General features: G+C 40.2%; 1 protein-coding gene across 2 annotated transcripts in view; it reads left to right on the top strand.

Moving 5' to 3' along the window:
* The window catches only part of LOC109927730 (paraspeckle component 1-like), a 191,104-nt gene that overhangs the window by 80,690 nt on the left and 88,998 nt on the right, over nt 1-21,416 (top strand). The window contains exons 11-12 of one of the 2 annotated variants that reach the window (XR_007263668.1): nt 11,907-12,263; nt 14,315-17,285. The exons of the other annotated variant lie outside the window; for it this stretch is intronic. The gene's annotated coding sequence lies outside the window, so the exon portion shown is untranslated. Of the gene's footprint in view, nt 1-11,906; nt 12,264-14,314; nt 17,286-21,416 lie in introns of those variants that run through there. 2 annotated transcript variants of the gene reach the window in all.

Raw genomic sequence — 21,416 nt, 5'->3', positions numbered from 1 at the left:
CAGCGCCAGACATGTCACGACAAGCTTTTAAAGCCAGCGTGAGTGTAAGGAATGACAGTGAATTCTAGGGTATCTGCCAAGTAACAAGTTGTTCTGCAAATAACACATGATAAAATGGAGTGGAATTGGACATGAGAGACACTGGGGTTGTGGTACATAATAAAAGACTTTCTTGCTGTACCTCAACAAACTATAACTTACTTGGCTTTGTGGTAGTGCCCCTTCAAAAAAAAAACTTGACAATTCTTAGCTGATAAAATATAACATTCAGCCCAGAGTTATGCAGTGTAATACAGGACTGTTATATCAACCACATTTGGGAACGTATAGCACTTTTTTCCTTGATGTATTTATGGAGATGACGCCAAGTGGCAGAACTTCCATCATCTAAGATGAATCCAAATAGATTTGCTGACTTTGACATTTGTGAGATGGAGGCTCAGGTCCAGAGTTGTATGGTATTTTTCTCAAGAGTTAAAAAAGAAAGGACAGAGATGTGGTTTGTGAATTTGTGACTTAAAGGCTAAATAGTACTTCTGAGAAATGTAGTGAGAACACCCCATCGGTTCAAAGGAACAGAATACTACGACGCGATAAGAAGTGGATTATTAAATTTCCTGAATTAATCACCATTTACCAGCATCATGCAAAGTCATCTTTTTCCGAATTAGATAATTTACTGCCAACAAAAAATAAATTATCATTAATAGTCAAAAGTGTTTTGATCTCAAAAGTAGTGATGAATCATATTTACATCTAGCTCCAATACTTCAGCATATGATACTGCATGAGGCAAACAAATAGCAAGTTAGGGCTAAGTTCTCTGTGCTAGACTCTGTGACAATATGCTGTTTAAATTAGCAGCAACAGAATGCTGCTATTGTTTCAGTTCCTATTTGCTGTCTAATATATCTGTTAAATTGCACGTGGACATTAGGTGATGACAATTGGGTTTGCCCCTTATACCCTTAGTTACTTTAATTTGAGAGACATTTTTAACTTTGGACAGATAATCCACTTGTTGTTTTTGGTTATGGGATGGTGGGAAGTTGGCCAGGAGGTAAGTTGTGGTTTTTTCCCCTCTTGTGCTAATGATGAACATCACTGCTCCTGGTTTATCAGTATCTTACTTGATGGATTTGTGCATGTCTGATGATTCAACATTTCTGATTATTTCCAGGCAGCTTGAGATATCCTTCAGCATAAGGATTCAGGGCATTTGTGATCTCTACAGGTCCCTGTTTGTGCAGTGTCAGTGAAAGAGATGACCAGCTCAGATTGCACACATGGGAACTCCTGGAGTCGTCTTGAGTTGCAACCTTAGCAAATGCTATTGCTGGATCAGATGTAGGTCGAAACACTGCAGTTTAGGTAGGTGTTGGGGTGAATACCAAATGCCACCTATACTGGCTAACCTGTCTGACTTCATCCCTACTCCTTGTCTTTGTTTAACTCCCAAAGGAAATATTCTCAAAGAAAATCCTGTCATCTCAGTGATAAAGGCTGAGACAAGATTTGAAGCCACTGGGGAGGACAAACAGTTCCTTATTTTGTAGAAGAAGAGAGGTGCAGGAAAACCTCAAATATGGATTACTAATTCAAGTAAAACACTGTTTCCAGTACAAGTTATAACCCTTAAAATTTACTTTAGTATTTCTTTATAGGCTGTCCTGCAGGATGGAGGATGAGTTTCTTCCACTCAAGTGTTGTAGGTTCTGAGCAATGTCTCCTTTTAATTTTTGTCACTGCTGGACAGATCTCAAGGTTCATGCTCAGCATTGGCTTCTGGAGGGGTAGGTCATACAGCAGCATGCTGATCGACATGTGTAGAGTATCCCAGTAACTGCAGTGTGCAGCTTTGAGGGAATGTTGGTTCTGAGGTGACTAAATAATCCAGTGTTGGATCTGCACAGTCTGCTGCAGGTGGTGTTTGAAGAAGTGGCTGGAAGGGATGCTTGAGCTTTTGTATTTCCTTCTGCTGTTTGTGCTTAACCTCCCAGCTGGGCCTGTTGGCGATGTTTCGAATGGGAGGCACCTTCACGGATGCTTCTCCTGTTTGGGTGATTTTGACTTCAGGATTCCCATGAATTGATCGGGTTGTTGCATTTTTTTCAAAGAGGCTTTAAGAATGTTCTTGATGTGTTTCCTCTGCCCTGTTGGTAATAGCTTGCCGTGATAAATCTTGGAGTAAAGAGCTCATTGTCTTGGTGCCAGGTATGCGGACGTTGTGGCTCACCCTATGCAGCTGATTAACCACAACCAGCGCTTAAACGCTGGTGGCATTGGCCTGAGAGAGGTCACTGATATTGGAGCAATTTCCCTGCCAGTGGATTTGCAGGGTTTTGCAGAGGCCTCACTGGCGATATTTCTTTGTGGGTTTGTGACGCTGGCTGTTCGTTGGCCGTGTCTCCAGTGCAAGCAGGAGGACTGGCATGAGCAGACTGACAGAGGACCTTTTAATGTTCTGGATATTTGGCCTAAGGTCTGTTCTTTCATTAGCCACTGTGAATGCGATGATGGTAATTTGGAGTTCAACCTCTGTGCACAAGAACCTTTTGCATACTGCAGCTGGACAACAGGGATTGTGTAATCTTGTTCTGGACTGAAGGCAACGTCGGTTAAGTTTCCTGCTTCTCCTGTAGATTTTGTATTCATGTTGCTATTGAGTAACAGCGGGTGAAAGTTTTATATCGCTGTTCTTAATGTTGAGCAGAAATTAAATTTAAGTGGGATAATTTTGATGTGATCATACAGTTTGTGTATCACCTTTCTTGTGCAACTCTGGGTGTACCCATGTCACCATCATTCTGGTTGCAGAAGTGACTGCAAAGATAATAAATGCTTTGGTTGCAGTTTTCAGAAATGCCTTGGATTCTGAAAGGATCCCAGTGCATAGCAGATTTGCAAAGTAACACTGGTAGGAGACAGATGTTGGGAAACCAAAGGTCAGTTAGCCTGACATCTGTCATTGGAAAATTGCTGGAAGCCGTTATTAAGGAAGCTATGGCTGGATGTTTAGAAACTCTATGTAATCAGGTGGATTCCACATGATTTTGTGAGAAGAAATCATATTTATCTCTTTTTGTAGAACTAGAAATATGGAAAGGAGTAGGCCATTCAGCCCCTCAAGTCCGCTGCACCATTCTAGATTAGGGCTGGTCATCCCCTTCACTGTCTTGGAAACAGTAAGGACTGCAGATGCTGGAAGCCAGAGTCAATAGATGTGAAGCTGGAAAAGCACAGCAGGTCAGACAGCATCCGAGGAGCAGAGAAGTCAACGTTTTGGGCCGAAACACTTTGTTAGGGGGGGGGGGGGGGGGGGGGCAGCCCAGAAGTAAATAGAGGGACGGGGTGGACCTGGGGGGAAGGATAGGTGGGATGCAGGTAGGGGGTAATTGTGATTGGGCAGTGGGAAGGGTGGAGCAGATAGGTGAGATAGACAGGTGAAGTCAGGCCAGGGAGGTGAGGAGGAGGAGGAGGGCTAGACAAGGCTAGGGGTGGAGGGATTTTGAAGCTGGTGAAGTCAATATTGAGGCATTGGGCTGTAAGCTCCCAATGCCAAATATCAGGTGTTGTTCTTCCAGTTTACATTTGGCCTCCCTCTGACAGTGGAGGAGGCCAAGGATGGACATGTCGCCAGGGGAGTGGGAGGGACAATTAAAATGGATGGCAACCGGAAGGTCGGGTTGGTTGGTGCATGTAGAGTGCAGATGCTTCGCAAACCGGTCCCCGAGTCTGTGTTTGGCCTCCCCTTTATAGAGGAGACCATATCGGGATACAGTAGATCAGGTTGGATGAAGTGCAGGTGAATCTTTGCTGGATCTGGAGGGAATGTTTGGGGCCTTGGAGAGGGGAGGTGTAGGAGCAGGTGTTGCACCTCTTGAAGTTGCAGGGGAAGGGACTGGGTGTGGTGGTGAAGTTGGGGAGTGTAGAGCTGATGAGGGAGCCGCAGAATGAACGGGTCCCTGCTGAAAGTGGACATAGGTGGGGAAGGAAGTATCTTTTTGGTGGTGGGGTCTGATTATAGTCGGCAGAAATGTTGGAGGATGATGCGTTAGATTTAGAGGTTGGTGGGGTGGTATGTGAGGACTAAGGGGACTGTATCCTTCTTGTTCTTGGGGGAAGGAGGTTTGAGGGCTGCAGTGTGGGAAATGGAGGAGATGCTGTTGAGGACATCTTTAATTACAGAAGAGGGGTAATTCCGGTCCCTAAAGTAGGAGGCTATCTGGGATGTCCTGGAGTAAAATGCCTTTTCCTGGGAGCAGATGACATCCCAGATATCCTCCCCCTCCCCAGTCCTGGTGAAGGGTTTTGGCCTGAAATGTTGACTTTTCTGCCCCTCAGATGGTGTCTGACCTGCTGTGCTTTTCCAGCTTCACATCTATCAACATGCACTTCAATGTTGTTTACTTGAGCTATCCCAATAGCCCTTGATGTCATTAGTGTTTGGAAATGTATTAACTGTCTTGAGTGTCCTCAATGCCTGAACTTGCACAGCCTTCTGGGGTAGAAAACTCCAAAGATCCACTGCTCTTTGAAGAAATTCATCTTCATCTGTCCTAAATGGCTTGCCCCTGTTTATAAAGCTGTCTCTCCTTGTTCTGGATCCACCAGTCAGAGGAAACGTCCTTGCTGTATCTATCTTCTAACCATTTAAGAACTTTGAAAGTTTCAAGAGATCACCTCTCATTCTTTTAAACTCCAGAGAAATCAGGCCCTGCCTCCTCAATGTCTCTTCAAAGAACTGTCCAGCCAAATCAGCACTCCTCTCTCTCTATCGGGCTCCCTTCCTGAGCTAGAGGGACCAAAACTGTAGATGATCCTGGATTCTGTCTCATCAAGGTTCTGTACAATGGAATTGGGATATCTTTATGCTGTACTCAAATAATCTTCTGTTAATGTCCAACATACCATTTACAACCTTAATTGCTAGCTGTACTTGCCGTTAGCGTTCATGAATTTATGAACAAGGACATCCAGATGTTATGACACTGAGACAGACAGCCGAATCAAATCAATCTTTTTACCTCTGTATTGGCAATTAGGTAAAATCGAACACTTCAAAGACTCTCAATTGACCACAGTGTTTCCTACCCAGACTTTTTGAATAACCAATTCCAGACTCTCTGAATAATTAATTTGAGACTCTGGGTCTGCAGCTTCAACAAAAGACTTAGCAATTTATCAATAGTACAGTAACTTTAGCAGAGCAAAATTAAACACCAAAGTAATATAATTAGTGTCTGTGATTTTAAACCTTTGATTCCAGTCCCACACTCTCAAAATATGGACGAGAAAAGAGTTGAGGGATAATTAAAAGAAAATAACAAAAATTGGGCAGATTACTTAAATGGTTTTTATGATGTGTTGTTCTGCAGGAGTGTAGATTGACACCTTCAGAAAGTCAACCAAGCAACAATCGGGGGTACCTTTTCAGCTCACCCAGGAAGTCAGTAATACTTGGTTTTTACTCTCTGAATTTTCAATAACTGATAATGGAGATTAGGCAGGGACCTTTCGAATCTGCATGCTGTAGCATTGACAGTCTAACTCCTTCTCACAAAAAGCACATTCCAAATCCCAGTTCATAACTCCTGCCCTATCTCTGTCAGATTGACTGCGTCTACCCATGAGGTTCCAGTCACCATTCAACATCTGCCATCTGCTTTAGCGTAAGTTTGACTTGCTAGAACCAATTCCCAGGTACTGACCGCTTTAATGTCAAACATTTGCTATCTGGTTATGTGTACTGTTCTCCTCCATGTCAAAGCGTCTATAGAATCCTTTTGATCACATGTCAATTTATAATTAACTTCAAGGCCTGGGCTCACAAACAAATAAACAAACAATAGCCTTTTTTGTTCTTTTGACCATTTTTTTAAAAAACACCAGCCACACTCCATATGCCAAAGGCCCTTTTCAGCTCACAATTCTCAGTTCACAGCTCCAAACCAAATTGATAAAAGAATAAAATAAAACTCATGAAAAATCAGTGAGGGTTCTAACACAGGTCTCTTTAGACATCAACAGTTTTTTTCAAGTACTCTGCACGTCTTCTTCTTACCAATAACCTCCCACTAATTCACAGTATATCCTATCTGCCAACTTGCTTACTCACTAATTCTGTCCAAATCCTCTTGAAGTTTTATTTGCATCCTCCTCATAAATATCCTTCTGCCCTAGCTTTGGGCCATTTACAAACTTACATTTGGTCCCTTCATTTAGGAAAAGTTCCATCTGGTCCCTACATCTAGATCAACGATAACGGACTAGCTGAAGCCTCAGAGTCATAGAGTGTAGAGCATGGAGATAGACCCTTTTAGTCCAATTCCTCCATATCAACCATCCTAAATAAACTTAGTCCCATTTGTCAGCATTTGGCCCTTATCCCTCTAAACCCTTCCTATTCATATATCCTCAGCCTCCGATGCTTCAGGGAAAATAGCCCCAGTCTATTCAGCCTCTCCCTGTAGCTCAAACCCTCCAACCCTGGTGACATCTTTGTAAATCTTGTCTGAATCCTTTCAAGTTTCACAACATCTTTCCTATAGCATGGGGACCAGAATTGAATGCAGTATTCCAAAAGTGGCCTAACCCATGTCCTATACAGCCGCAACATAATCTCTCAATTCCTATACTCAATGCATTGACCAAACACCACCTTCACTACCCTATCTACCTGCGACTCTGCTTTCAAGGAACTATGAACCTGCACTCCAAGGTTTGTTCAGCAACACTCCCCAGGACCTTACCATTAAGTGTATAAGTCCTTGATCCTTGTTGTACTTCACTAACCAATTCTTTGAGAAAATTAAATGTGTTGGGTAAATGGGAGCCTGTGAATGTTGTGTACTTGGATTTCGAAACTGCATTTGGTAAGGTTTCATATCAAAGCTGACGGCACAAAGTAGGAGTTCAAAGTGTAGGGGTAACATATCAGTATGGATGATTCCTTTGCTGAAAGGAAGCAGAGTATGAGGATAAGTGGGTCATTTTTGGGTAGGCAAGCTATAATGAGTGGAGGACGACAGTGAATGGTGCTAGGTCTTCAATCATTTCTAAACTATATCTGTGGCTTGGATGAATGGACCAAATAAATTTGCTGATGAAAACAAGGTGGATAAAACAGTAAATTGTGAAGAAGAGATAGCGTGTCTACAAATGGATATAGATTGTTGGTAGTCAACACAGTTTTATTTTCCTTGTGGGAATTTACTACTAATTATAAGTGTTTATGCATAACCAACAAGAAGGAAAGAAAGAGTTGCAGTAGCAATTTAACAACCAATGTTGCTAATGTGCAGCAGCATCATGACAGCCAAAGAGACTGAAGTGAAAGAGATAAGCAGAGAAGAGTTTTGAGTCTTCATAATTCTCATCCAGCTGAGGTACATATGACAGTATGTCTAAATTGGTGATATGACTGCATCCTTCAAGGTGTCTTCTGTACCAGTTGTTGATGGTGTATTGAGGGAAATGGAGGTGAGGCAAATGTGGACTTTTGGGAAACTTTCCATTCCTGCGTAGTTACAATCTGTCGGCAGGCACTCGGTCATCCGTGATATTCTGCTCTTCTGTGCTTCTGATAAGCTCCAGGCTGTGGAGACTGCCACCTTCTGCTAGCCCAGCCCACACTTATTCCATTCGGAAGGCCCCTGCAGAGTGGCAGTGACTCCAATTTTCAACTTGTACGCCCTGCAGTCGAGTGTCCTATACCAACGAGAGAGCATCTCTTGGAGAAAGGGAATTTAGGGGGATAGCCAAAACATCTCGGAGATACTGTATGCTTGATGCAGTCAAGGCCAACTAGATTGTTCCCGTTTGACCACTACTGAAGGCTCCATCTCCCTATCTACTCTGAGCCTTTTTCTAAATCTCCTTTCACACTATCTTACCACAGAAGTCAGTACCAAGAATAATTGCTTCATCCATTCTGTTCCTTTTGAGTCAGCAAGAAATTTGCTAAGTGGAGTATAATATGGGTAGATGTGAATTTCTCCATTTTGGCAGAAAGAATAGAAAAGCACTCTACTATTTAAATGAAACAAAACTACAGAACTCTGTGCTACAGAGAATTCCAGGGGTTCTGAATCACAAAAGATTAAAATACAGGTGCACCAAGTGATTAGGAAGATAAATGGAATGTTTGTGTTTATTGCAAAGGGAACATCAGATCAACATCCACAGAAAATTGATAGGGTGAGGGGATGGGGGAGACTCTCTCATTCCAGGTGCCCCTTTCCCTCAAGAGCAATGCAAGAATGGTTTTAAACCGGAGGAGAAACCACATGCAAGCCCCCAGAAGTCTCTTCTTGGGGTACTTCAGTTGGCGGCCAGGCCCTCCAGCTCCATTCCGCCTGCCATCCCCAACCAGTTAAAAACATCCTCATGTTCTTACTCAAGACAATGCTGTGGCTCTTGCAGATCTCCATTGTCCATCCTGTGGCCTCCACCAAACAGGATGACCAGCCATAATCTAGAATGGTGCAGCGGACTTGAAGGGCTGAATGGCCTACTCCTTTCTATATTTCTAGTTCTACAAAAAGAAATAAACATGATTTCTTTTCACAGAATCATTTGGAATCCACCTGATTACGTGATGAGTTTCTAAGTATCCAGCTATAGCTTTCTTAATAATGGCCTCCAGCAATTTTCCAATGACAGATGTCAGGCTAACTAACCTTTTCGTTTCCCAACATCTGTCTCCTTCCATTTTTTTGAATAGTGTTACTTTGCAAATTTCCTGTGCACTGGGATCCTTTTAGAATCCAGGGCATTTTGGAAGACTGCAACCAAAGCATTTATTATCTTTCTCTAATGCCAAGTCCTGTTCACTCATCGTCCCTGTGCTCTACGACATACGTTAACTCCCAGTTAAGTGACACCCTGGTTGTAAATTTTTCATCCTTGTTTTCAAACCACACCATGGCATCACATCTACTTGTCCCTAATTTCCTCCAGCTCTACAATTTTCAGCAATCTGCGCCCCTTCAAAGCCTTCAGCTGCTGAAGCCTTAAGCTTTGGAATTCCGTCTCTAAAGCTTTCTCCTTTATGATGCACCTAAAGCATACCACTTTGGTCAAGTCTCATGTGGCTCAGCTTCAAATTTTTTTTTTAATCCTCTGAAGCATCTTGGAAGGTTTTACAATGTTAAAAGACAATATAAACACAAGTTGGTTATAGAGATGCTGCATTCAGTCAGTCTCAGTGTATAGCACGCTATTACAATTTTTGTACAACTCAATAGTTCAAAAAGTATTTTTAAAAAAACATGTTTTGATTGTGTGCTTGTAATAGTTTGTATTGTTTCTTTCTATTCTTAGTATGTGGGTGAGATTGGCAAAATTGAACACCTTGCCCACCCTGATTTACTCAAGGTGGTTGGTGTTATTAAGTCATAGCAACCATTAATAAATCAAGAAATTGAACTAGCTGCATTGTTCAATTACATAAAGATTGTCCTGGACCTGGACTCAATTTTTCTCCATTACTGCTCTTTATCTCTCGATGCCTTAAAGCATCAATACTCTGTGTATCTCAGTCTTTAAAGCTGTGGGTATCCACCACCGTTTATTGTGTTGGAGATGGCTTGGGAGCTCTAGATTTTGACTATGTTTTGTATTAAAAAAAGTGATTCCTGATTTTGCTCCTGCAGGGGCCTCTAGATTTAACATTGTGTCCCTTAGTTCTTTAAATTACTCCCTCCCCAAGATGAAATGCATTTTGGTGACTGCAATAACAAAACCTTCTAACACTTTCAGTGCTTTGATCATTCTTTTATATCCAAGGCATTTTCTGCCATCTGCTGTCATAACTGAAGCTAAGCATCCTGGTGGTGAGTACTCCATTAATAACATTAGACAATTCCAAAGTGCACTGGAGAAGAAATTATGTGTCTCTGAGCCAGTATGTGACTTGAATGTGGTGCCTGGAAGTGACTGTTTTCTCTTAATATTGCTGCTTTAATCTTTGGTCGTGACATCACAAGTAAGGGACTTATTCTTGAACTAGCAGTTTTTTTGAGGCAGTGTGTCGTTTAAATTATAAATGCTGCAACCAGAGTGCACTGATCCAATCTGGATCAGTTTGAGTTTCTCGAGTGAGTGTTTTTACGTGTTGATGATAAATATTCCTTCGTACTTCTTTGCTGAGCTTTGTCTATGGAAAGTTACTTTGTATAGTCTACGTTTGAAAGGTCTCTAAGTATTAGCACATAAAATTGCAGCTGCATCTTGTGAATAGGATGAGATATCTACGCTGGTACATGTAATATTCTACTACAGCTAACATTTGGGGGTTTGTTTTTGGTGTACTATCCATCCAAGTTGTAAAGGAAAAAAGAGGTTAGCAATTTCCCAGATTCTAAGTTAGATCTTAGAGGTGAAAGATGGTGTTCCATTATTGTACCAGCATGTTTTAAAATAAATTAGTTCAGAAATGACTTGAGACCCAAGATTCAAGTAAATAATATCACAAAGAAAAGTCATACAAAGAAAAAAAATGAAGTAAGCGACTTAATCAACAAAAATAATTGTATCAAGGAGTTTTTTTTTAAAAGCACTTTAGAGTGCTTCATCAGATATAGTCCACTTCTATTTATCTTCCATTATATACTTCAGAAGAATTAATGTACATTAAAATCTGCCTGACTCATTTTACAAAATTGTCTTGTCGTCAACTGAAATCTAGTCAAACATCTCAGCCTTTAGTAGTAAGAAACATCTCAGACTTTAATGTTGTAGTTCTGACCCAAAAAAAAATTGTACACCCAAGCCCTGATCTCACCAAAGATATTTTATCAACAAACATTGATGTCAAAAAAGGTGATCTTGCATCAATTTAGCTTTGCAAAAGTCAGACCAAAGCTACTTTAAACAAAAAGTTAGTTGTTTAAATCTTTAGCTCTATTTAGATTAGGAGAAAATTTACTCATGGGTGAATTCTCCAGTCATATATGCTTATGCTCAAGCACAACACTAGTTATAACCAGTCCATCCCCATTTGCAATTTAGCATAACTGCATTAGAAACAGGAAGTAGACAACCACAACAGTCACCTTGTGTGGAATGAGATAGGTGACTACCTGACTGTATTGGTTGAACGAGGAAAGATGGTCGGGACATCAGAGAAAATCCCTTGCTCATTGAATACCTGTAATGTTATGAACTCATTAATTCTTGGCTAACAGGTTTTCAAACTGGGATTCATGGACATGAAGGCCTCCATATTTAAGTATTTGATTTATCTGTATATAATAAATTAACATTGTGGATGCTACCAATTCTCACAAGTTTGAAAACCACTGGTTTTAACCTACTAAAAACACTGCTGCCTCACAGTGCCAGGGACTCGGGTTCAACTCCACCCTCAGGCAATTGTCTGTGTGGAGTTTGCACAATCTCCCTGTATCTGTGTGGGTTTGTCCAGGTGTTCAGGTTTCCTCACACGGTCTAAAGATGTACAGGTTCGGTGGATAGGCCATGCTAAGTTGCCCACAGTGTCCAGGGATGTGCAGGTTTGGTATATTAACCATGAAAAATGCAGGGTTACAGGGATAGGGAAAGGGGGTGGGTCTGAATGGGATCCTCTTCAGAGGGTCAGTGTGGACTCAATGGGCCGAATGGCCGCCTTCCACATTCTATCATCCCATATTATAGAGAAAATAACACGGCAATCCAAACAAATGTAATTTCAAAAAAAATGTACTCATATATTGTGTATCCATTTGCTGGTTTACTCCAATATCACTAACTGAGAATGTCTTATCCTTAGTCAAGTTCAAAATGGCCTCATTGAGTTGCAGCTATAAAATCTGCACTGTTGGCTGAGTATCCCTGCAGACTTTTTTTACCCCTCAGTGGATCATAGAATCTATCATTTAATATCCTGTTTATTTATTTTACAGCTGATTCACTTACACTGACTGTTCCTGAGGTGGTGATTGGGCAGTTGAGGAATTCAGTCAACATTCCTTGTACCTACTATCCATCGCCTATATATGTTGAATTAGAAGTTACTTGGTATATTAATACATACACCGTTATTATTCGACGAGATGAAAGTGGTAGTTATATTCCTCTTTTCAACAATCGGGGCAGAATTCATATCCAGCATGGTCCTGGATCTGGTGATGTTTCACTTATCCTGAAAAATGTGGCATATAGTGATCGAGGAACCTATACCTGTGAAGTAAAGTGGCAAACTAAACATGGATTAAATCAAACTGAAAAGAGAGCTGATGTCAGTCTAATGGTACGAAGAGGTAAGTTTTTTTTTTGGATGTCGATTATGATTAACTACAACAAGGATCAGAATAATTGCTGAAAAAATGTGATCTCGCATGCCAGAATTTGAGTTTATGGAACCATCTTCTTTCTCAATAGATACACTGCAATTCCCACTATATTTCTACAATGAATAATTTTTACCTTTTGTAAAGCTGCATATTATGTAGGTTAACAATTACCTGTGTGCTAACGTGCTTGCTGGATGCTATACAAATTTGTGATATGCCACCCATTCAGTTTGGGATAATATATGTTTTAAACTCCAAGGTAGACTGCCATATAATTTATACTTACAGTTAAATTTAGATATAAAACAAATAAACTAACAAGTACATGAAGCGTAAATGTAATGGATTAATTACTTTTATAATGCCTGAAGATGAAAAGATTAAGGTTTCATGGTTTTGGAATGTTTGGGCAAACTGCTAAGACAAGTTTTATCTTCTGTATCTTACTTGGAATTGTCACAGTACGAGTTCCTCTCAAGCAGCAAGTTGAAGTTAAGTCCTCTGTCCATTCAAATAGAAATAATCATATTTGAAACATTTTTGGGCTTTATACATTTTTTAAATTATGGGGGAAGAAAGAAAACAACATTCAAAAATGCAAAAGCCACAAATAACAAATGAATCAATACATTTGCAAGGTGAAGTATGACATAAATTTCACTACAAGGTGAAAGAAGGCAACTCTATATTGAGGTGCTCTCATTGATAAGTCGAACAATCCATTCCTGTGCTAGGGTCAAGCAGACCTTTGCAATTAGAGAGGTAAATCCTTTGGTAATGATATAGCCACTGGCACCAGGGGCTGCCCTTTCAGAGTGTAAACACTTAAGAAACCAAAGCCCTCTTTCCCCTTGCTTCACCTCGAGAAGGTGATGGGAGGTTGCCTTAATACAGCTGGTGGACTCTCTACATGGCAAGGGAATGTTTAAATGCTGACAAGATGCTGGCAGTCTGGTAAAATATCCATTAATGTACAAATTAATTGGCTATCTACCTTGGGTGACCATGCTTCTGCTGATCCTATTACAGGTGGCAGTGGGAACACATTGGGCTTCCCTCCCAAAATCTTTCACCAACATTTTACCAACACTGTCAGTCAACCTCAAAAGTTCTGAGGAAATCTTAGCCAATAAATAACTGAGACTAGGAAATGCTAGAGGTTAACAGCAATTAAGCAGATACAGGGAACAGAGGTGGGCACAGGGCAAGAACAGAAATAGAATCATAGAATCCCTACAGTGTGGAAGCAAGTCATTCAGCCCATTGAGCCCATATTGACCCTCTGAAGAGCATCGCACCCAGATCCACCCCATCCTTGTAACCCTGCATTTCCTATGGCATTTCCACTTTGCCTGCCCATTCCTGGACATAAGGGACTTGAATGTGGCCTACTTTGACCAGTTTGATCCCATCAGATCCAGATGTGTTCGCACTTTTATTTAACATGGTTGTATTCTCTCAAAAGACTGAATAACTACAAGTAAGGTTACAAGCTCAGTGACTAGGATCAACCGGCTCTCTCTAATACAACTCAAAGTTCAGAACGGATTTTGCAGACACGCCCCACCAGGATTCATTATAAGCCTTGGAGTGATATCTATTTGAGGCAATAACTAACCTTGTCACTTGAGTATGCCACACAAAGTCGTAAATTTTGTTCCAGTATATTGGTTCCAAATACAGTGCAAATAATAAAGGCAGACCACAACAGCTGATCATTTAATGAACAAATGCAAATGTTTGTGACTTTTCCCTCTGCTTCATTTTCTCAGAGGGAGAGGATTATTACACTGTAAGCCTCTTGCTAAAATAATGTCAGCACATAAGTATTCATCCACTGGATATCACTAACCCAAATTTCTACACTCGTGTGTTAGAATTATTCGTAACTTCAAATATGCCATTACAGAGTTGTGTTTTAATGCTTTGGTATTTCTGAATTAGTCTTTACATATCTTCGTACTTTGGATGTCTTATTTCATACGAAGATAAAACTTTTCTCTAACTACTTTCCCCAGCTTTACCTTCAACTAGACCTCTGGCTAGTCTGTCCCCTGTGGTTACCTCTGCATGTGGTAAGATTGTTATTCTTATATTTCTGTAAGCCTATATATCGTGATTCTGTTTTTCAGAATTCATTATTGCGATTTCTTCCTCTCAGAAAAGACAGATTAATATTATTAACTGAAAGCACAGATTAGGATGAAAAATGAAAGTGAGAGAGAGTTCTACAGTGCGAGAGTTCGTTTGCTTTTACACTCCATGCTTCTTGATGTAAAATTAAAGATGTTAGTATGTGCAGTATTATTTTAATTCAGTAACGTTTGCATCACTAAATTGCCAGACAAACCAGTTAAAAGTTCATGTCTGTTGGGGCGGAATGACTAAATAAATCAACTGGAGTACACTTGCAGGATCAAAGAGTTTATTGAAATTACACGTGTGGGAAGAAACCTCTGGGGGTCAGAAGTTTCTTTAATGAACAAAGGAAAGGCATAAACTTTTATGGACTTTGTTTTCAGCCCATCTTTTGCAATTAAAGATCAATCATATTATTAAGTAATTATACACTCATCCAATCAAATTAATTATGTGACTGTATGGTCAATGATAGGCAGAGTTATGGACAGCCCTTAGTTTTCCATGATCTCATGATATTTACCACACACCCTTATCTCTATCCTTGGGCCTTCACAATGCATGCTGTATTTAACCACATTCTGACTTCTGCACCTGTAATTCAATCCTCCCTGCTAGTAATGTGGGGTCCTCTCTTACTGTCTAGTGCTGTGTTGTCCATAGGAATTATAATAGAATCCCTTTAATGCTTGTTGCGTTTTTTTAGGTGGTTATATGTATAATCTTTCACTAATTCAAAATCTATAACTATGATTATGTGGGAATCTTAACCAAAGTAAATCTATTTGTGATGAATCTCAGATTTTACATCAGTTAGGTATGGAATTGCTTTATCAGCATACTCTACGGTGTCCTTATCCAGCTGTCTGTATAAACAACTGCAGCTGTGTGTTTGCAACAGGACCCTTAGTGTGCTAACTTTATCTTGTTACCTTGGACATATTCTGTCTACAAAGCTACAATTGTCCTCACTTTTGATTTACTTTAATATTACACTAAATAGGCTATTCTAAGTCAACTGAGAACCACTTTCAGCATTTTTTACTGCTTTCAGCCACGGGCAGCCCCAACACTGATCCAAAATGCCTGGATGGTGAATCTGAAAATCATTGTGTCAAGTCAACAAAAATCCGATTGTCAATACAATAAATGCGGCAATTGGTACCTTGAGGTATAAGACCATAAAACATAGACACAGATGTAGGCTTTTCAATCCATCGAGTTTGCTCTGCCATTCAATGAGATCACGGTTGATCTGATAATCCTCAACTCCACTTTTCTGCATTTTCCCTGTAACACTTTATTCCCTTACTGATTAAAAATCTGTCCATCTCAGTCCTGAATTTGCTTTGCAACCTAGCCTCGACAACCCTCTGTGGTATAGAAATCCACGATTCACAACCTCTGTAGGTTTCACCAGCTGTCCCAGCATTGGTCCATAAATCGGTCATAAATTTTAAATTTGGGATCGTATAATGTCTATCCGAGATATTAAGGACTAAAGGATATGGGTTGATCTATTAAGTTAGGTTGTAGAGCAGTCACACTTTCTCTTGTGGAGCTGATCGTTCAGGGATGTAGGCTTAGCCAGCTGCCATAGCATTTCTTATTCATCTTAGTTGCCCTCTTTAATAAGTACACTTACAGTGTTGTTTGAGTTGTTGTTCCAGGATTTTATCCCAGAGACATTGAAGCAAAGGCGATATGTTTCCAAGTCAGGATGGTGAGTGGCTTGAAGGAGAACTTTCAGGTGGATGGTGTTCCCATGTATTTACTACCCTTGTCTTTCTTGATCTGTTGTTTCCAAAATGTAGATTATGATCGACTGGTTGATCGCAGAAACTATGACAGTTGTTTTCACTGCCTGCCCATGTCCCTTTGCACATGTCAATTGTCATGATGCTGCATGACATCCACTTACTAACTTACAAATGTGATCCACTCTTTTTACATCATTGTTTTGCTTGAAGAATTGATATATTTGAGTGGCAATCACTTGGGTGACTGATGGGCAGCAGGGGGCAGTAATCACCCACTAATTGAGAGTTCAAATTGAAATTATTTCCTTTCTCTGGGAGAGAAGTGTGTGAAAGGAACTTTATAGTTAGCATTTTTGCCAAGTCCAAAATTTAAAGTGTGTGTTTATAGTTTCATTCCTGATACTTTTTCTTTTATCTCTGAAAATCAAAAACATTAGCATTTAGTCTACATTCTCTGTTCCTTTTCATGACTGAAGATTTTAAGGAAAATAGAATAGCTAGAGACAAACCTGAGGAGTCTAGGGCTGGGGGACACAAACTAGCAATGAGAGTGTGACCTTTCAGGAAAACAACTAGAAACCCTATCTACTTACGGAGGGTGGGGGTGTTTTGGAATTGTAAGGTGAATTATGATAAATCAGTCGTAAATTTTCAACAAATCAATAAGAAATATTTTAGGAACTGATGTGTGAAACCAATATATTTCAGTACTAGAAACGGACTATTCAACCTATCATGTCAATGAGGATTCTCTGCAAGAACAGCTCAGTTAGTCTTGCTGCTCTGCCCATTCCCTGTAGACCTGCAGTGTGTTTTTTCTTCACTTGCTAATCTTCATCTTTTTGTCCTGCATGGACCTTCTTGGGGAATGCTGCTGTGACATACTTACGCTATCTGAGTAATTGAAGCTGACCGGGCCCCTGGAAACAAGTAGTGACCTTGGGGGTGACTTCTCATGGCTTTATAGTTGAAAGCAGTTGGCAACATTTTGGATGTTCCAGAGGCAAGGATCCAGAAGGCTACGTGCAGTGTGACCAGCAGCAGATTGACGTCACAAATTATAAGGTGAAACAATAATGATGAATGATGAACCTCATCCATCTAAAAAATAAACCAAAAATCTACAACTTCCATATGGAATGGGCAAATGAATTTCTGTTCACAACTTTATAAAAGAGGGGTGTGCCTTATATGTCACCAACTTATATTGATAAGTAAAAATGGGAATTTTAGAATGACAACACAGAAGGATGCCCAGTAGAGTCCAGCATAGTTTTTCCTGGAACAGCATGCTTTGGACAAAGAAAGTTGACAAGCTGAAAGCCATTTTTGAAAGTCCAGCAGTCATTTTTTTTTTCCGTAAACCGGCAGCAAAAGGTAAGCCTGCATGGTACATTATTTTACATTTACCATTTTCTGGCAAAACTCTGGAAAATAGATGGTGAAGTAATGACTGCAGCCACTGACTCTTTCTTCAAAGATTTTAAAAACGAAGAAAGAAAAATGACAGTCCAGAGCATGTCACTTGGTGCTTCAAGTGGTATAATGAGTAGAATATTTGTCCAAGGATGTCTTACAGCAATTACAGTAGGACTATGAATGCTTTTCACCGATGTTTGATGAATCCATTGACATGATCGACATGATTTTGTTTTTGTGCGCTTGTGTTTAAGCACATAACGAGTAAAGAGGATCTTCACTCCCTTTTGCCCCTTAAAGAGAAAACAAGGGGTAGGGATATCCACTACAAACTCATAAAATGTTTTAAAGAAATATTCCGAACAAGAAGCTAGTTTCCATCACAACCGATGGTGCATTAGCCATACTTGTCCAACTGCAGATTTTGTTGCATTTTGTGGAATTGATCTCAATCTCCCCGCTCTTATCAAATATCACTATAGAGTCCACAAGTAAGCATTGTCAAATAGTTATAAACTTTTATCTTATCATAAACGTTGTTCTTAAGATGCTTGTGATGAACTAATTACAATGTAAAATGATATTGAGCTGAAAGTCAGATGAGCGGACAGCAATTTCTGGGGACTCGTAAATGGAGAAAAATACCGACTCTATCATTCTATGCTCTTAAAGTAAAAGCTTTCTTTGAAGATTGCTAATGTGGTGCCACTATTTAAGAAAAGTGGTGAAGAAAAGCCAGGGAACTATAGACCGGTGAGCCTGACATCAGTGGTTAGCGAGTTGTTGGAGGGAGTCCTGAGGGACAGGGTTTACATGTGTTTGGAAAGGCAAGGACTGGTTAGGGATAGTCAGCATGGTTTTGTGTGTGGGGAATCATGTCTCACTAACTTGATTTTGTTATTTCTTCAAAAAACTCAGGATTGATGAGCACAGAGCGGTGGACATGATTTATATGGACTTCGACAAGGTTCCTCATGGTAGACTGCTTAGCAAGGTTAGGTCACATGGAATACAGGGAAAGCTAGTCATTTGGATACAGAACTGGCTGGAAGATAGAGGACAGAGGATGATGGTGGAGGATTGCTTTTCAGGCTGGAGACTGTGACCAGTGGTTTGCCGCAAGGCTTGGTGCTGGGTCCACTGCTTTTTGTCATTTATATAAATGACTTGGATGTGAAAATAGAAGGTATGGTTAGTAAGTTTGCAGATGACACCAAATTGGAGATGTAGTGGACAGTGAAGAAGGTTGCCTCAGAGTACAACAAGATCTCGATCAGATGGGCCAATGGGCCGAGGAGTGGCAGATGGAGTTTAATTTAGATAAATGTGAGGTGCTGCATTTTGGAAAGGTAAATCAGGGCAGGACTTATACACTTAATGGTAAGGTCCTGGTGAGTGTTGCTGAACAAAGTGATCTTGGAGTGCAGGTTCATAGTTCTTTGAAAGTAAAGTCGCAGGTAGATGGAATAGTGAAGAAGGCATTTGGTATGCTTGCCTTTATTGGTCAGTGCATTGAGTATAGGAGTTGGGAGATCATGTTGCTGCTGTACAGGACATTGGTTATTGGTTCTTGGAATACTGCATGCAGTTCTCGTCTCCCTGCTATAGGAAGGATGTTGTGAAACTTGAAAGGGTTCAGAAAAGGTTTACAAGGATTTTGCTAGGGTTGGAGGGTTTGAGCTATAGGGAGAGGCTGAATAGACAGGGGCTATTTTCCCTGGAGCGTCGGAGGCTGAGAGGTGACCTTATAGAGTGAATAGACAAGATCTTTTTCCCTGGGTGGGGGAGTCCAAAACTAGAGGACGTGGGTTTAAGGTGAGAGGGAAAGATTTAAAAGGGAACTAAGGGGCAACTTTTTCATGTGGAGTGTGGTGTGTGTGTGTAGAATGAGCTGCCAGAGGAAGTGGTGGAGACTGGTACAATTACAGCATTTAAAAAGCATCTGGATGGGTACATGAATAGGAAGGGTTTAGAGGGATGTGGGCCAAATGATGGCAAATGGGACTAGATTAATTTAGGACATCTGGTTGGCATGGACATGTTAGACTGAAGGGTCTGTTTCCATGCTGTACAGTTCTGTGACTCTATGACTGCACATGCCTCTGTGATCCCAGATGAAGATAATTAGGTTCAGTATTGCACTCTGTGCACAGATACCCACTAGATGGACTGCATGTGACTAGTATTCTCAGATAACAGCCCAGACTTCAAGACATGAGCAGATAATGTGTAACTACAGGTGTCAGATTGAGACTTGGTGACTACTGTACAAAATGATTAATTGTATATTGCAGTGTATGCCAGACCCACCAGAAGATCTCTGATTTGTTTTCCTTCAATGTTGGAAACTTTTGTCAGACATGCTCCAGGATCAGATTGTGTAACCCTTCAATCTGAAACTGATGGATGGGAATTTTGATTCTTTCAATATACAACTATTCTCCACCACAATTTCTGACCCCAGTCTTCCATCTTGTCAGACTTGGCAGTATCTCTGGCTGGCGGGATTATTTTTATTTGAGCCCAAAGCAAGAGAATCGATATCAATAGGAGCTGGTTTTCTGGTCTCCTCTGAATAACTGTTGATTGCCTGCTTCAATGACAGTAGCCCCATGTTAAGTCTTGAAGGTTTTGAAGTGGCAGTGAGGATGGAAGAATATTGCAACTTGCAATGAGTTGGAAGAGCACACAGGCATCTCCTGGTTCCTCAGGAAAATGCTTCTTACATATTCAAAGGACTGACCTGGTCAAATGTTGAAGTGAAATGGACCACACAAATCTGGCAATGGCTCCATTTGAAAAGCAATGTAAAGACCAATTTCTAGTATAGAGTATAATGCAAATGCCCTGTTCTTTTCTTCTGGCACATATAAAACACTGCCACAAAAAAAAAGTCCCAAGATTTTTGCTGCAACTTTTGGTGGGTACTGTACAAAAGATGCTATAAAACCTGGTCAAAGGTCTTTAAAAATCTACATCTGCGTATCTAGCTATGTGTTTTATATGTACAGCATTATTTAAAAAAAAGCAGTAATCATAAAATAAATGCTTTGTTGTAAGAAAGACCTTCACAGTATTTGCGACAAAATTGTTTTGAAACAGCATGTTCATAAGTTAGAAACATTGAGAAATTATTTTCTTGGAGTTTTGCTGACAGGAAGTTAACTCCACCAGAGTTCAGCTGAAAAGCAGAACCTTTTTGCTTGGCCCCAAAAATTTCTTGTTGCATGTTCTCCGAAATATCAAAGCTGTCTCTTGGTCGACTCTGAAAATTCTTTCAACAATATCATTGACAAGGTCAGCTTTGTTGCTACTCCACAATTGCCTTTGACAAGTTGATGGTAACTGCTGAAGTCTATGTTGTGTAACTCACAATTGCATTTTAAAAAATCTTTACAATATGCAATTTCAAATGTTTTTTTTCAATTATGTTATCTTTTTCTATATGTTCACATATTATTTGTTTTCATTAATTTTAATTAAAAATCCATATTCTCCCAAAATCTCTCATATCATCAAAATCGTATGGTATCTATTACATTAAGTAATTGTCTCTGACAGAAATAACCTGTAACACTGATTATGAATACAATTGCATTGTGTCTTAAATCTAGACATAGACGCTTATTGCACAGTAGCATAGAACATAGAACAGTACAGCACAGTACAGGCCCTTCGGCCCACTATGTTGTGCTGAACTTTTACCCTAATCCTAAGGTCTATCTAACCTCCACCCCTACCTTATACTATCATCAATATGCCTATCTAATAGCCGCTTAAATGCCCCTAATGAGGCCGACTC

This window comes from Rhincodon typus, chromosome 14 (genome assembly GCF_021869965.1).
Source record: "Rhincodon typus isolate 14 chromosome 14, sRhiTyp1.1, whole genome shotgun sequence".
Taxonomy (NCBI): domain Eukaryota; kingdom Metazoa; phylum Chordata; class Chondrichthyes; order Orectolobiformes; family Rhincodontidae; genus Rhincodon; species Rhincodon typus.
The sequence above is the reverse complement of the archived record's forward strand: the minus strand, read 5'-3'. Positions and strand labels throughout refer to the sequence as shown.